The sequence below is a fragment of the Macaca mulatta genome, chromosome X, assembly GCF_049350105.2.
Source record: "Macaca mulatta isolate MMU2019108-1 chromosome X, T2T-MMU8v2.0, whole genome shotgun sequence".
NCBI lineage: Eukaryota > Metazoa > Chordata > Mammalia > Primates > Cercopithecidae > Macaca > Macaca mulatta.
The window spans coordinates 109,276,604-109,292,821 of record NC_133426.1 but is presented as its reverse complement, the minus strand read 5'-3'; positions in this window follow the sequence as shown (position 1 = coordinate 109,292,821).

Below are 16,218 nucleotides of genomic sequence, written 5' to 3'. Positions count from 1 at the left end.
TGAGGGCCACATCTTGGATTTGAACATGATGACATGAACAGTATGACATGGCTTTAGGGCCGGTACTCTTAACCACTGCACCACAGAACCTCTGTCCCAGAGATATTATGATCGCCAGAATCAATGATTCTGACTCATAAATGAGCATTTATGTGGTCACTCAACATCCTTTGTGGCCTATGTGCTGTGAAATATCAAGATAACCACTGAACAAGGTCTAGGTCTGTGTGGAAGTTATGATGACCTCTGTAAAACTACATTAATGTATAAAGGAGAAGGGAAGCCTCACTGGAGATGTCAGAGTCTCCTTGAAGAGGAGCTGTACCCAGAACAATGGACAGGACTTATGGAGGCTGGATGGGTGGAAGGGAGAGGGAATCTAGTATGACTGGAGTGAAGACTGGGGTCCTCTCAGGTGAATAGACAGGGCTCAGAGATAACTGATTGGACACTACAGGGGTCTGAGGTCATCCTGGTGTAGGACCAATTGAAGAAGGAACACACTGGTTTCTACAGGATGCTACATAGTTCCTTTACACAATGAATTGGCACAAATGTTAGAAGAAATGTGCCCACGTATCTGCCAGTCATTCATGGCGGCAGAGAAGAACCAGGAGCACTGAGAGTAGTAAAGATAAGTTGATGTTCAGTTTCCTAAACCTTCATTAGTAGGATTTCAAAGGAAATTGTTTACAATTAATTGAACCTGTCCCTCTGAAAATTATATACTCCCTTTAAATTTTCTCTGACTCTAAAGTCTCATGGACTCCTATCTACCAGCGAGTTTTTGCCTGCATTCTGGAGTCATGTTCTCAACCAGAGCACTCTCCTCGTGTGTTAATACTTGCTCTTTACTTTCATTGTTTTATCTCTGTATCCTACCAGAGATTATTCAGAGGCTTTTCCCCTCCTTTGTAGCCTCAACTCCTTTCATCAGCTCAGTGAGTTGTATCACAACACAGACTGCTTTGACAAGCTTAGGCAAAATTTAATACTCACTATCAATATCTTTTACATAATTTCTTTTTTGCATGTATTATTTCTGCAGAGTTTAGATCTGACTATCAGATAGAACTGTGGCTGCTGGCCAAAGACATTGTGGAGATAATTCCCTGATGCCATAGACACATATCCGTGAATGAGGGTTTTGCTACTTTTTCTAGGTATTCATTTTGCTATTATCCAGAATTCTTGACCAAGCTCAATCTTGTTCTAGTCACACAGAATTTGCTATTCAGATGCTAACAAGCCATTTAGAAATGACGTTTTCAAACTGGGATGCCTGGGATAATATCTATCCATTCATTCATTTATCCCTGTGAAAAAATTATGATTGTTTGACTGTTTTCATTGACAAGGCTATCAAGTTCTACTGGTGATTGTGAATCACTCCAAGAACTTGCCTCCTCTTGAAGACAGGAATCATTATCCTCTCACAAAACAAGAGAAGAGGTTCAAGACACCAAAACATTGAATAATTCTGTTTTTCTTCTTTTTTTTTTTTTAAAAAGAAAAACTGTGGCTTTACAAAAAATGTCTCAAAAATTCCCATGGTGTGGAAAATGTATGTATGTGGTGGGACAAAATTAATATAGGACTGTCATAAAGAGCAATATTATTTCAAGTAATATGGGAAGAAAAAGTATTATGTTACTTTCTCCTTCCATGCTTTTCGAGGTCATTTATTTTGCCCAAAATACATTATACATAGTTCTTTGGAATCTCTGCTTCAATGTGTAATCACACACGTGGCTGTGTACATAAATTATGTTTATATTCTCTGAGGGTAAGTTAATATTGGGGATCTTGGGTGATGTATTAGACCCAGGGAAAGGAGTGTGCAGAGAGTATGGAAGAGAGGATCATACAAAGAAGCTGAGGAGAAGTTTTGGCCAGCCATTATGGGGATGTGACACTGGGAAGTATCCTCTCTGAGGGGCCCTCTCTACAGTTTGAACTTATCAACAGATCTTGATGAGCAGAGATGGAAGCAGGTCATCCAGTATTGGTGTGGCCCCAATGGGGCAGCTTTCCTAGGAAGGAAATCTCTGTGGCTGGAGTAAGTCCTCTTCACAACCCTTTAAATATGAGACAGAGAAATAGGGGCTGGCTGAGCCTTAGAGCTAATGTAGGCATTGTCCTGCTGCCTGGCACACAGCATGGCACATTCTTGTCTTTCAGCATGTGGTTATGAATGAATGAAGGTGACTGCTCGGTTTAGTCTGTGAGTGAGTACCCACATCCTCATGGGATGTGGGCAACTGCAAGTAAGCAGGGTCTGAGTACTTCTGTTCTCTGGGCACTGGAAGCCATACACTCAAGAGGTAAACATCAGTATCATTCAAGAGATTTCAGCCATTCCTTCCCCATTGGAATCCATAAACAGGCCCCATAGGGTGATTCGAACTATTAGAACTAATAAACAAGTTCAACAGGGTGGTAATATACAAGATAAATATGCAAACATAAATTCATTTCTATACACTTGTGATGAACACTCTGAAAATACAATTTATAAAACAATTCCATTTATAATACCATGAAGAATAAAACATTTGGAGATAAATTTAACCAATAATAGATAACTTGTATACTTAAAACTACAAAATATCATTGCAAGAAATAAAATGAAATCTAAACAAATGAGAGAAAATTTCCTGTTCATGGATCCGAAGACAGAATATTATTAAGATGTCATTATGCCCCAATTTTATCTGCAGATTCCGCACAACCCGTATCAAAATACCACTTCACTTCTTTTCTGAAAACGACAAGTTCATTCTAAAATCCAAATAAAATGCATGGATTCAGAATAGCCAAAACAATCATGGAAAATAAAAAGTTGGAGAAATTCAATTTCCCAATTTTAAAACTTACTACAAAGCTACATGTATCACGATGGTGATATTGGTAAAAAGATAGACATATAAATGTCTGTTGGAGTACAATTGAGAATCCAGAAATAAACCTATGTATTTATGGTTCTCTGATATGAGAAAAGAGTGCCAATACCATTTAGTGGAGGAAATTGGTGTGTTGTCTTCAAATGGTGTAGGGATAACTGACTGTCCACATGCAAATATACAAAAATTGGCCGAGTGCAGTAGCTCACACCTGTAATCCCAGCACATTGGGAGGCCGAGATGGGTGGATTATCTGAGGTCAGGAGTTGGAGACCACCCTGGCCAACATGGCGAAACCCCATCTGCACTAAAAATACAAAAATTAATGGGGCGTGGTGGTGCGTGCCTGTAATCCCAGCTAGTTGGGAGGCTGAGGCAGGAGAATTGCTTGAACCCGGGAGGTGGAGGTTGCAGTGAGCCCAGATTGTGCCACTGCACTCCAGCCTGGGCCACAGAGCAAGGCTCTGTCTCAAATATATATACATATATATAAATTAATTCAAAATGATCAAAGATCTAAAAGTAAGAGATAAACTCTAAAAGTCTTAGAAGGAAACAAAAGTCATCTTTGTGGCTTTGAATTAAGAAATGGTTTGTTTTTTATGACAACAAAAATATAAGTAACAAAATAAAAGGTACATAAATTGCATTCATCAGAATAAAAGCTTTATGCTTCAAAGGATACCATCAAGGTGAAAAGGCAACCCACAGAATTGGAGACTATTTTGGCAAATCATATGTATTAAAAGGAAATTGTATATGGAATATATAAATAAACTCTTACAACTCAAAAGTTATAAGACAACTGATTCAAAATGGACAAAGGAACTGGATAGACATTTTTCCAAAGAAGATATACAAATGGCCAATAAGCAGATGAAAAGATACTCAATATCATTAGCCATTAGGGAAATACAAATCAATACCACAATAAGATACAACTTCATACCCACTAGGATGTCTATAATAAAAATAGTAAGTGTTGGCAAGGATGTGGAGAAACTGCAAACTTCATACTTTGCTGGTGGGGATATAAAATGGTACAGCCAAGTTTGAAAATGGTCTAGCAGGTATTCAAATTGTTAAACATAGCGTTATCATATAATCCAGCAATTCCACTTCTAATCATGTACACAGAAGTGAAAACATATCCACACAAAAACTTGTGCATGAATTTTCATAGCAACATTATTCATAATAGCCAAAAATTTAAAACAAGTTGAATATCCACCAACTTATGAATGGATAAAGGTGGTATATTCATACAATGGACTATCATTCAGCAATAAATGAAGTACTGATACATGCTCCAACATGGATGAATCTTGAAAACATGCTAACTTTAAGAACCCAGTCACAAATAACCATATATTTTATATAATTTCACTTATGTGAAATGTCCATAATAGGCAAATCTATACAGACAAAATGTATATTAGTGATTGCCTAGAGCTTAAAGGTATGGGGAGATTGGGGTGACAGTTAAGAGGAGTATGGTTTCTTTTAGAGGTGACTAAAATATTGTAGAATTGGTTGTGGTGATTGATGCATAATTCTTTGAAGATACTAAAATCTATTGCATTATACATTTTAAATGGATGAGTTGTATGGTATGTGAGTTATATTGAAATGAATCTGTTAAAGCATATTTGAAGAAATGATTTCCCCAAACATCTCAAATTGGATGAAAAATGCTAATCTAAATATCTAAGAATCTCAACTAACTGTAAATAGAATAAAGAGTATAGAATAAAGAGTAAGAGATGTTAGCACATCACAAACTGTTGAAAACCAAAGACAGCAAACCTGCAAGGCAGTGAGACAAAATGGAATCATCAAATACAAGAAAGTCACAATAATATTATAGCTGATTTGTCATCAGAAATAATGGAGGCCAGAAAACAAAGGTATGACTGTCAAGGCGCAGAAAGAAAGAAAAAAAAGTCAAGCCAAAATTGCATATCTATTAGGCTGGTGCAAAAGTAATTGCGTTTTTTGCCATTAAAAGTAATGAATATTAAAAGTAAAAAACTGCAAATACTTTTGCACCAACCTAATAGTAAAACCAAACTTCAAAAGTGAGAGTGTGAAAAAAGATATTCCCAGGTAAACAAAGACTGAAAGAATTCATTGCTAGTAGCCCTGTCTTTACAAGAAAGACTAAGGAAATTTTTGCAGGCTAAAATGAAGTAACACCAAATGCTAATATGAACCTATACAATGAAATAATGAGCACTGGTAAAGATAATTACATAGGTAAATGTAACGGTATATATATGTATTATTTCTCTCTTCTTAAAAAATTTTTCATTGATGCTAATAGATACACATAGTTTGAAGGTACATGTGATAGCAATACATTCATATAATTTGCAAAGATCAAATCAGTGTACTTGGGATATCCATCACCTTAAATATTTGTCTTTTCTTTACATTAAAAACATTTTAATTACTTTCTTCTAACTATTTTGGAATGTACAATAGGTTATTGTAAACTATAGTTACCCTACTGATCAAACCCTAGGTCTTATTACATGTATCAAATCATGTATCTGCATCCATTGATCAACTTCTCTTCATCTCCCTTCCTTCCTATCCTTCCCTGTCTCTGGTAACCACCAATCTACTCTCTATCTTCATGAGATCATTTTTTAGCTTCCACATATAAGTGAGAACAATCAATGTGTTTTTCTGTGCTTGGCTTGTTTCACTTAGCATAATGACCTCCAGTTCCATCCATGTTTCTGGAAATGACAGTATTTCATTCTTTTTTTATGACTGAAGAATATTCCATTGGCTATACAAACCACATGTTTTAACCCATTCTTCCTTTGATTGGTACAAATGGCCAACAGGTATATAAAATGCTCAACATCTCTAATCATCAGAGAAATTAAAATAAAAACTACAATGAGATATCTCACTCTAGTTAAAATGTATTTTATCAAAAAAATAGATAATAACAGGTGCTGGTGATGATGTGGAGAAAGGAGAACCCTCACACATTGTTGGTGGGAATGTAAATTAGTGTAGCTACTATGGAGAAGAGTAAAGAAGTTCCTCAAATAACTAAAAATGAAAATTCCATATGATCCAGCAATCCCACTGCTTGATATATCCAAAAGAAAGGAAATCAATATATCAAAAAGGTATCTGCATTCCCATGTTTATTGCAGCACTATTCACAAGAGCCAAAATCTGGATTCAGCCTATTTCTTTCCTTTTAAATGACTTAACACACAATTGCATAAAATAATAATTATAAAGCTGTATTGATAGCTTTATAACATGAAAGACGTTATATTTATTACAATGATAACACAAAGGAAGGGGAAGTAATGGCACTATATTGGAAAAAAGAAGTGACAACAGATGGTAATTAGGATCTACAGGAAGAAATGAAGAGTAATGAAAAGAGTAAATGTGTAGGTTAATGTAAAAAAAAGATAAAGATAGTTTTACTCTCAACTTCTCTTCTTTACAGATGCAAGATTATATAGGGCAATCATTATAACACTATATTTTGGGGGCTTATAGTACACATCAATGTAATATATATGATAATAATAACACAAAGGAGGGGCAGAAGAATGGATATATATTGAAGCAAAGTTTTTATATTTTCCTGGAACTAAGTTAGTGTTAATTTAGACTTCTGTTTTCTGGTCTGACAGATAAAGAGCTTGAAGGTCATCACTCTTGTCCTTATAACAAGGAAAAGGGGTGAAAAAAAATGAAAAATCAACAACTTTGCTCATATCCATCAGAGAATTTAGGTCACAGGACAAATGCTTGGCCCCAAAACTGGAGAGACAGGTGAATACAGACAGCTCATGCTCATGAATCAAAAGACATGGCAATATTCCCCAAATTGATTTACAGATCAAATACAATCCCTATCAAAATTTCAGCAGGTGTTTCTGGAAAAAAAAAAAAGAAAAGAAAATCTGACAAGCTGATACTAAAATTTATATGGCAGGGCAAAGGTCCCAAAATAGCCAAAACAATCTTGAAAAAGAAGAGCAAAGTTGAAGGACTTACACTTCCTTATTTCAAAACTTATTATAATGCTATAGTTATGTCAGTATGGTACTGGCATAAGCACAGATATGTATATCAATGGGTCAGAATTGAAAGTTCACAAATAAACTTCTGCACTTATGGTCAATTAATTTTAATAATAGTGCCAGGACATTTAAAAATTATATATATTTTAAATAAATGATGCCAGCATAATAGAAATTCCACATGTAAAAAGATAAACTTACACCCTTCCCTTGCAAATTATGCACAATAATGACCTCAAAATGGATCATAGACCTAAATGTGCAAGCTAAAAGTATAAGACTTTTAGAATAAAATATAGGAGAAAATCTTAACCTCGAGTTAAGCAAAGATTTCTTAGGAATAACAGCAAAAGCATAATCCATTTAAAAATATGATAAATTGTACTTCATCAAAATAAAAAAATTTTACACTTCAAAAATACTATTAAGGAAATGAAAGACATATCCCACATTGGGATAAAATGTTTGCAAATCATATATCTAATGAAATATTGATAATATTAAAAGATTGTCTACAGCTGAATAACATGAAGGCAAATAATAAAAATTAAAAGGGCAAAAGATTTGAATAAGCATTTAATGAAAGAAGATATGGTTAAAAGATATTCAACATCATTAAACATTAGGGAAATGCAAATTAAAACAAAAATGAGATTTAACTCCCCGCCCACTAAAATGGCTATAACCTAAAGACAGACAATAACAAATATGAGGTTATGGAGAAACTAGAAACTTTATATATTACTGGATGGAATACAAATTTGTGCAGCCACTTTGGAAAACAGTTTAAGAAGTAAAATGTAAAAAAAATTATTTGAAGAGACTTATCATATTCAAATATTAAAATACATAATTATTCCATAAATGATTCTGGGCAATTATTTTTAGGACGTGAGGACTTCTGTTTGTAACCCTTGGCTTATGACATTTCACTAAACACATAGCAATTAAATTTAAGAGTTAAAATTTTATAATGTAATTGATAAATGTCTATGATTAAATAGCAGTGAATATTATCAAACGTTTACAGGAACAAAAAATTAATAAGATAAAAAGTGAAAAAAATCCACAAAAATAAATATTCTCATTTCTTTAAAATTATTGTCTAATGTCATAAATAGAAGCAAATTTAAGAGGCAAAAAACTGAGAAAAACAATAAAAATGATCAGCATAAACAGCTAATATAGATTGATAATTAAAATATGAAGTCTGCAGTAGAGAAAGGATGTGAAAAAACAATTTACTAAAGATAAATTAGAACACGTTAACAAATGTGAATAACCTTAACTTCATTGGAAAGTTCTAAAAAATCCAAAGATAACTAGATACTAGTTTTATTATGAAGTTTTTTATACTTAAAAATAGAAATTTTGAAAATATAAAAGTTAAATATAAATTTATTATATGTTCCAACAATACCACTATTAGGAATCTACCCAAGAAAAATGAAAACTTATGTCCACTCAAAGACTCTTACATGAATGTTTACAACAGCATAATTATGCTTCCACATTGGAAACAATCCAAATATCTATTAACTGGTAAATGAATAAGCAAATGCGGTATGTCACATAATGAAATGCTATTCAGTGGTTAAAAATATGTATACATGCTACAACATGGATGAACCTGAAGAACATGGTAAGTGAAACTAATCCAATCTTAAACTAGGAGATGAAGAGAATGCAGAAAAATGAAACTAATAAAAAATGCCTCGGTTATCTATATATCTATATCTATATATACATTTTTTTTGAGATAGTCTCACTCTGTTGCTCAGGCTGGAGTGCAGTGGCACGATCTCTGCTCACTGCAACCTCCACCTCCTGGGTTCCAGCAATTCTCCTGCCTTGGCCTCCCGAGTAGCTGGGATTACAGGCATGCACCACCATGCCCAGTTAATTTTTGTATTTTTAGTAGAAACGGGGTTTCCCCATGTTGGCCAGACTGGTCTCGAACTCCTGGATTCAAGTGATCCACTCGCCTTGGCCTCCCATACTGCTGGGATTACAGACTTGAGCCACCACGCCCAGCCAATCTCCTTATTTATGATTCGAGATGGTCAGGCAGAGGTCAATACTCTCCAGTACAGGGGTCGATTGTTTCGCAATGAGCCATATAATGTTCCTAATTAGAAAGCGAAAGGAAAGCTTAGGAAGAGCTTCTGTGTGGGAAACAAGTCGATATATAGGGAACATTGGCAGATTATATTTATAATGTATACTATAGGTATGTGGCTAATATATTACCTTTAATGGCAAAAACCACAATTACTTTTGTACCAACCTAATACTTGTATTCATAATTTCAATGGAGAGAATAAAAGATCATATGTATACTACTTACAAAAGAACCTTAAATTATAATCAAACATATGAAAATATATCCAAATGTCCTAGTGATTAAAGAAATGCAAATGAGAAAAATGACAGAATTGAAAATATCAAGATACACAGTAGTATGTGAATATACTTACATATGCATTATATATTTATCTATAATAGATATAGACGTAGCTATAGATATGAATAAAATATAGATTTATAGATTTGTCATGAGCATACACATCAAACTGTTAATATTGGATATCTTGTGGTTGAATAGAGAGAAGAAAATGCAATATAGTTTCTTAAAAAATATTTATTTTGGAAGGTATTTTATAGAACAGATATAAATATTTTGTAATCATGGGAAGCAACCGAGACAGAATTTTGAAAGCATTATACGTGCCTGATACAGGTAAAGTCTCTGGCATATAATGTTGGTTTTCAATGTAAATTTGAATAATCACTTTTCATTATGACCTGATCAATTTTCAAACGTAAAATTGGTTGACTGTGTGTGTGTGTGTGTGCACATGCACACACACATGAATGTGCAATTCTTTCTGCTTTGTGTACTTCATGGCTGCGCTCTTGTACTTTTTCCCTTGTTTGCTAAATCCAGGTCCTTGTCAATAAACATAAGCTTCTGTATAGGAGAAATCATACTTCCATAGCAGTTTTGAATTCCAGAACCTTTATGTCAAGACCTCCAATAAAAGTAAAACAGTCCTACTCAACATTGACAGATATTCCTGGGACTGTCTGGAACACCTGGCAAAGGATATCTGTGGTGTATAGATTAACTCAAGAATAAAGGGAAAGGCTCTTCTGCTTTCTCCATTTCTCTTGGCTCCTGCTGCAGTGACCAGGATTGAGCTTAAACAACACAAACAAACAAAAATATTTTCTTTCACCTATTTCAACATTCTACTTAATGACCCAAATATATGCATGGGTAATCTCATCTCCTTGGTCTAAACAAAATGGTCCATATCTACAAACAGTTATTAATTGTTAAAACACTTGAAGAATGATTTGATTGTAAACATCTTAGGGGAAGGTGTGAGGAAGAACATCTTAAATTTACCTTAAACCGCATGGAGTGACTTTTTTATTTACATGTTCTGCTTCCTAAAAGAAGTCCTATCAGTGTCTTGTGTCTCCATTGACCAGTCTAATCACATTCCCCACGTGGAGTTAGGCAGATATCACAGATATGTTCTGGTCACATTGCTCTCATTTTCTGGGGATGTGACTGAGTAAAGTTCCCATAGGTCTTTCATAGATTCAAGGCATGCAGGTGCTTTTTGGTCTTTGAATCATTTTGTCAAAACAGAAATCTTCTGAGACATCTCAAATCCCCCTTGTTCCTTGGTCTTATGTCTACACAGGCAGCCCTGTGCATATTGAAATGAATTGTTTCCAATAGACTGTCCTTTAGTACAGAGTTCAGCCACAGTCTTTGTCTCAGGCTTCCTCTGATTACCTAGTAGGCTGTCCGTTACAGGCCTCTGTTTATACCCAAGGATGGTCTCTATAAATTGAAACCTTGTGCCTTCTCACCATTTTTTTCCAGCTTCAGTACACTCATGGTGGTGCTAGACACCTTTTATTACAAGGAAAGTTATGACAATTTTAAAAGGCCAATTTAATACAGATTTATGCCAATGCCACTTCAGAATCCCAAGGTAAGCTATAAACTGACTGTTCTGTTTTATCATTTAATAGACACATGCAACAGTTTTGCCAATAACTTACTATCGGCAAACTATTAACCAATAACTTACTATTTCTTGTACGCAATGGTGCAGACATTTTGACTGAATTTTGCATATTCAGGGATTGTGAACCGTTATTTTTCAACCTCGATGGAAATGTGCACTTCTGATGTTAAATATAAAGACAGAATAATAGATGGGAATGTTTATGAAATAATAAAAATAAATGGTCCAAATATCCATCCCTCTTCTCACCTCCATCAGGTAACATATCATAGCACTCCAAAAGAGCACCAAAACTCATACAATATATAATAGTATGTACACTTCACTTTTTGTGTTTACATTTCCCTGTGGTCCCTGAGTGTTATGCTATTTATGTGAACATCACCTCATTTTCAGAGGAGAGGAGTAAAAAAACTAACATGTATTGAAGGCCTACTATGTGTCAAAACAAACTTTCTCTATTTTCTCCTTACTGTAATTCTGATAGATATTATTCTTAATCTTTCTAGTGAGAGATAACTCATTTCTTTTTATATATGTGTATATATGTGTGTACATATATATGTGTGTATATATATATGTAATCATTCACTAAGAACCTACTACAATACTGTACTGATGTAAGAGTCCTGGGTCCGGGGAAAAGAGGCTGCAGTTGTTAGAGTCTTAAGGCCAGAGGTGAATAGTCTGGTCAACAGGCACAAGCAGTTACCTGCACAGAAAACAAAAACAAAAACAAGACCAGTTGTACCTCAGTAGTCACCAGTTCAGAGAGATGTCTAGAGCGTTAATCTTCCATCAGGAACCAGTGAATATCCAGAGGAAACCATATTGATCCAGAGGAAACCACAGACACTAGACTGTGGTAGTGAGTTAAGGCTGAAGACAGGGTTGCTGTAAGTGAGGCTTGGCTCTTTGCACTTGTGTAAAGCACTATTACACATGCCTGGGATTTCTACAGGAGAATCTTGTCATGAATGACGTTTTCTAAAGTAAATTTCCACGTGGAAGCATATAATAGTCTAACTCTTTTTTAAAATATTTGCTGACAGCTTTTAAGCCTCAGTCATGCATCTTTCCCTTCTGCCCCACACCAGGTAAGCTTATAAGAAAGTCTAGGTGCTCTGTCCTTCAGCACCAGTAAGAGATTCAAACCATGCAAGCACCTGATTGTGCACAGGAACTCTCACCCTGGCCCTACCCCTTAAACAACACACAAATCTCAAGTCAGTCTCCTATTCTTGGTCTCTCAAGCTGTTTTTAGACCAGTTTGGGAGGCCCACCGTGCCCTCCTGAGAAGGCTCATTATGTTAGTAATAAATCTTCTCATACCCTCTTGCTGTGTGTGTGGCATTATCAGTCTTGACATCTGAATCTGATTTTAGGTGGATTTCTATCCTGTTACTTCAGGTGGCTACAAGAAAAGGGCATACTGGGAAGAGTATGATGTACTCATATATTTAGCACTAAGTTGAGGATAAGGAGAAAAATTTATGGCCTTATCTGAGCGGTGCCTCAAATTTGCTCAACATGTATTCCAGTGTGCAAAAAATATGTAGGGCCATTGTCTCTTTAACTGGTTTGATCATCTTAATTGGCTCCACCTACATCTGGCTTTGCTTAGTTCAGCATTCTATGTCTGTCCTGTTGAGAATACTCACAGTATCTTAGGTTAACCTTCCCCTTCACCGAACCATTCTCTATCATGATGCTTTGGGTACATGGGTAGTTGTATTGTGGAGGCGGGGAGGAAAGGGGCAATGGCGCTGGAGAAAACAAAGGCTTCTAAAATTCAGGGTTTTTTCTCTGTATCTTCATTTGCTTCTTGCTAGAAGGTAAATACTCTAGACTGATCTCTAGATTGGTGAAGGATGATGTACAGCTAGTCCTGGTGGCTTTAGGAGGGTGACTGCCTCACATCCATAGCTTGGTCGTGTGGGCCATGCCCTTGTAGCCACTGGCCTTGTGGTCACTCATGACCGTGACCTCTTTGCTCTGACCTTTGTCATAGCAGGTAAGCAGTAAATGGGAACTTTATTAGGAGAGTGGATAGATAGATAGATAAGTAGATAGATAGTTAGACAGAGATACATAGATACAGAAACATATATGTACATATATTTGTAAAATGATATTGCAATTCAAAAACATGGTAAGTACAAAGGATGGGTTTATTGTCAGTGAGGGGTGATTACGGACATTACCTAACTAGGATTATTGTAAGGAGAAAATGAGGTCGTCTAAGTGTTATGTATTCAACCTTCTTAACATTAACCTTCTATAATGTTATGGGTATTATGGATTTATATGGGATTATACACAATGAGCTATATACATAATTCATAAACACAGATACATAGTCTGAAAAGCTTTTTGCAATCTTCTTTTTAAATTAAAAAATATATGATTAACATTACTTTAGGGATGTGATTTGCAAGCAGGGGTATCCAGTGTTATCAAAATATAATGTTACTTTTGCAGATTTCAAAATTCATTATTTATTCTAAATATAACCCCTAATACAATAGACATGTATTTATAGAAGAAAATTACCATGTTATCTCCTTCCCATCCCATTCCCACAAGATGTCTATGCTTTTTTTAAAAAACTGCAAACATGTTTATTTCCCCTTCATTTTTTTAATTAAGCATTTTATTTTGAGATAATTGTAGATTCTGCAGTTGTAATCAATAATGCAGAGCAATCTCTTATGGTATTTATATAGGTTCCCTCAAAGTTAATATCTTGCAAAACTTTAATACATATTACAAGCAATGTATTGATATTGATAAAGATACAGAAGTTTCATCACTACAAGGGTCCCTTGTGTTGCCAAGATGTCCACTCTTGAAAACTAAGTTTATATTTCCCATATATATTTGTGTATAATATATGTATTTTTATTTGAAAGATTTATCTATTAAAATATTGATAATAAAGTGTTCCATTTTAGTTTAGAACATACAAATACAAGTTGTTCCTAATATTTTTTTCTCTATTTCTTGTGATTGATGCTTTTGATACCTTATTTAACAGGAAAATACTTTCTAATAGAGGAAAGTAAGAGGTATCACCGAAGAGTTGTAGAAACCATGAACAAAGCACTAGAAGTAAATATCTATTATTACTATGATTTTCAAACAATGAAATTCATATATGTATGTTAATATGTAAATATGTATTCTTTTTAATCAGTTGGATTTTATTATATGTATATTCTGAAATTTGCTTTTTCATGTATTTATTTCTTGCTTTTTATATATACTTTAAAATGTGTATATATTTGAATTCGTTTAATATTTCTTTGAAATATATAATAGCTGGCCATAGACATCACTCTTTCAGCTAAGTCAGATTTATTTATATGTCCAGTATATTAATCTTCTCTCACTAAAATATGTTACAAATACTTTTCCAATTTTTCACTTGCCATTAATTTTTGGTTGTTTTGCAAAGGGGGTAGAATATATCTTTTGAACTTTAATAGTTCCAATTCAATGGAAAGCAGTTAACTATAGAAATACTGTCCCTGGCACCAGTGTGCATTTACCAATTTCTGATTCCCAGGCTATTATCATGAATAAAATTTAGTGACCCTGCTGACACTGCAAGGAAGTTGAGGATTTTGCCTCAATTGTGCATGAAATTATGGAGCCTGCAATCAAGTTTGGAAGGGAAAGAAAGTGCTAGAAGGTCTGAAAGTGGGAGAAAATTAGAGAGATCAAGGAACGGGAGGTTAGTGAGAGAGACAGAGAGCATTAATACTTAAATAAAATGTGAAAAACCATAGGAACATAATTAATCTTGTAAATTAATATATGTCCCCCTGGAAACCTTCATTTCATTCTATGTTCTTTCTTGTCTCTGCTGCTTCACCCTATAGTTGAACATCAAATCCACAGTTTTCTTATTGTGTCTAAAAATGGCGAGAGTGTACACACGAACTAAAGATTGGAGTAAGAAAAGGGGTGTTCCAAGAGCACATCTATCCATGACCGGAGGAAAATGGTTGAGTCATTTCCCTTGTGCTGACTTCTTCAGGTCTAACTATATTTTTACATTGAGTATGAATCTATGTTAGAGTTGAGGGTCGCCCAGGTGAGTGACTGCATACCAAAATCTTGAGTTGTATTAACTATGTTACTCCTCTGGGCCTAATTTTTATCTTCTTTTAAATGAGAATAGCACTAATGCTCATGCAACATGATGTTTTGGAGATTAAAATAAAAGACTGGTGGTTAAATGAGTGTGCAGCTATTCCATACTCAAGACTTTGAGGCCCCACTGTCTAGTTTCACATCTCAATTTTGCTACTTAGAAACTGTGACTTTGGGTATACAGTTGTATGTGATGAAGAAGACTTTAGGGTTAGCATTTGCTCAGGAGCATGAGACCACAAGGAATTGTGGGAACTGGCAGGAGGATGAGAGACTGGAAGACCACAGGGTCTGAGCTGGCTAGAAAAGGAGGTCAAGGCTGTGGAAGCCTGATGGTGTACAGAGAGGAAGTAGAGGGGCCATGTGATGGGTTCCATGATTCCTGCACACAAAGGAACCCAGGCAGCTCTGAGTTCTGAGTGCCTGAACAGACACTGTGGTTGATAAGTAACATGTGAGACCATCTGTAGTCCCCACGATGAGGCTGAGAAGTGCACAGTGTGGTCTCTGCTCCCTAGGTGAGAGGACCAAGGCTTAGAGAGGTACAGGAGCTTGTCTTTGACTATTGAGGCACTACAGGGAAGAACAAAGTTGGCATTATTCTTTATGTGATTGCAACTATCCCCTTAGTTCCTAGTTTTAAGAGATTAACACTCCAACATATGGCTCCTGAATGTACATGTACATAAAGAATTGAAAAGTGGCAAGTGGTAGGAAAGTGGCAACTGATAGGAAATAACATATGCCAAACACAAAAGTGGAGGCATAATTTGTAAACTGGTGGTACCTCTCCTATGTAATAATCTATAGGATTGTGACTTGAAAACGTCGTACCACTATTATTTTAATTTCGAAAAGTGTACCTGCTGATTGTCTAATGTGCAAGTATTACAGAAGTGTGGAAAATAAATTGTGCAAATGTCCCATTCAACTCTTGCCTGCAATTCGGAACTGCTAAATGCCAGTTGTTGAGAAAGTTCCTACCGAAATGACCGTAACCTGAGATTCTGTGCTGCTGCTGTTTGCTTAGAAGTGAAAACA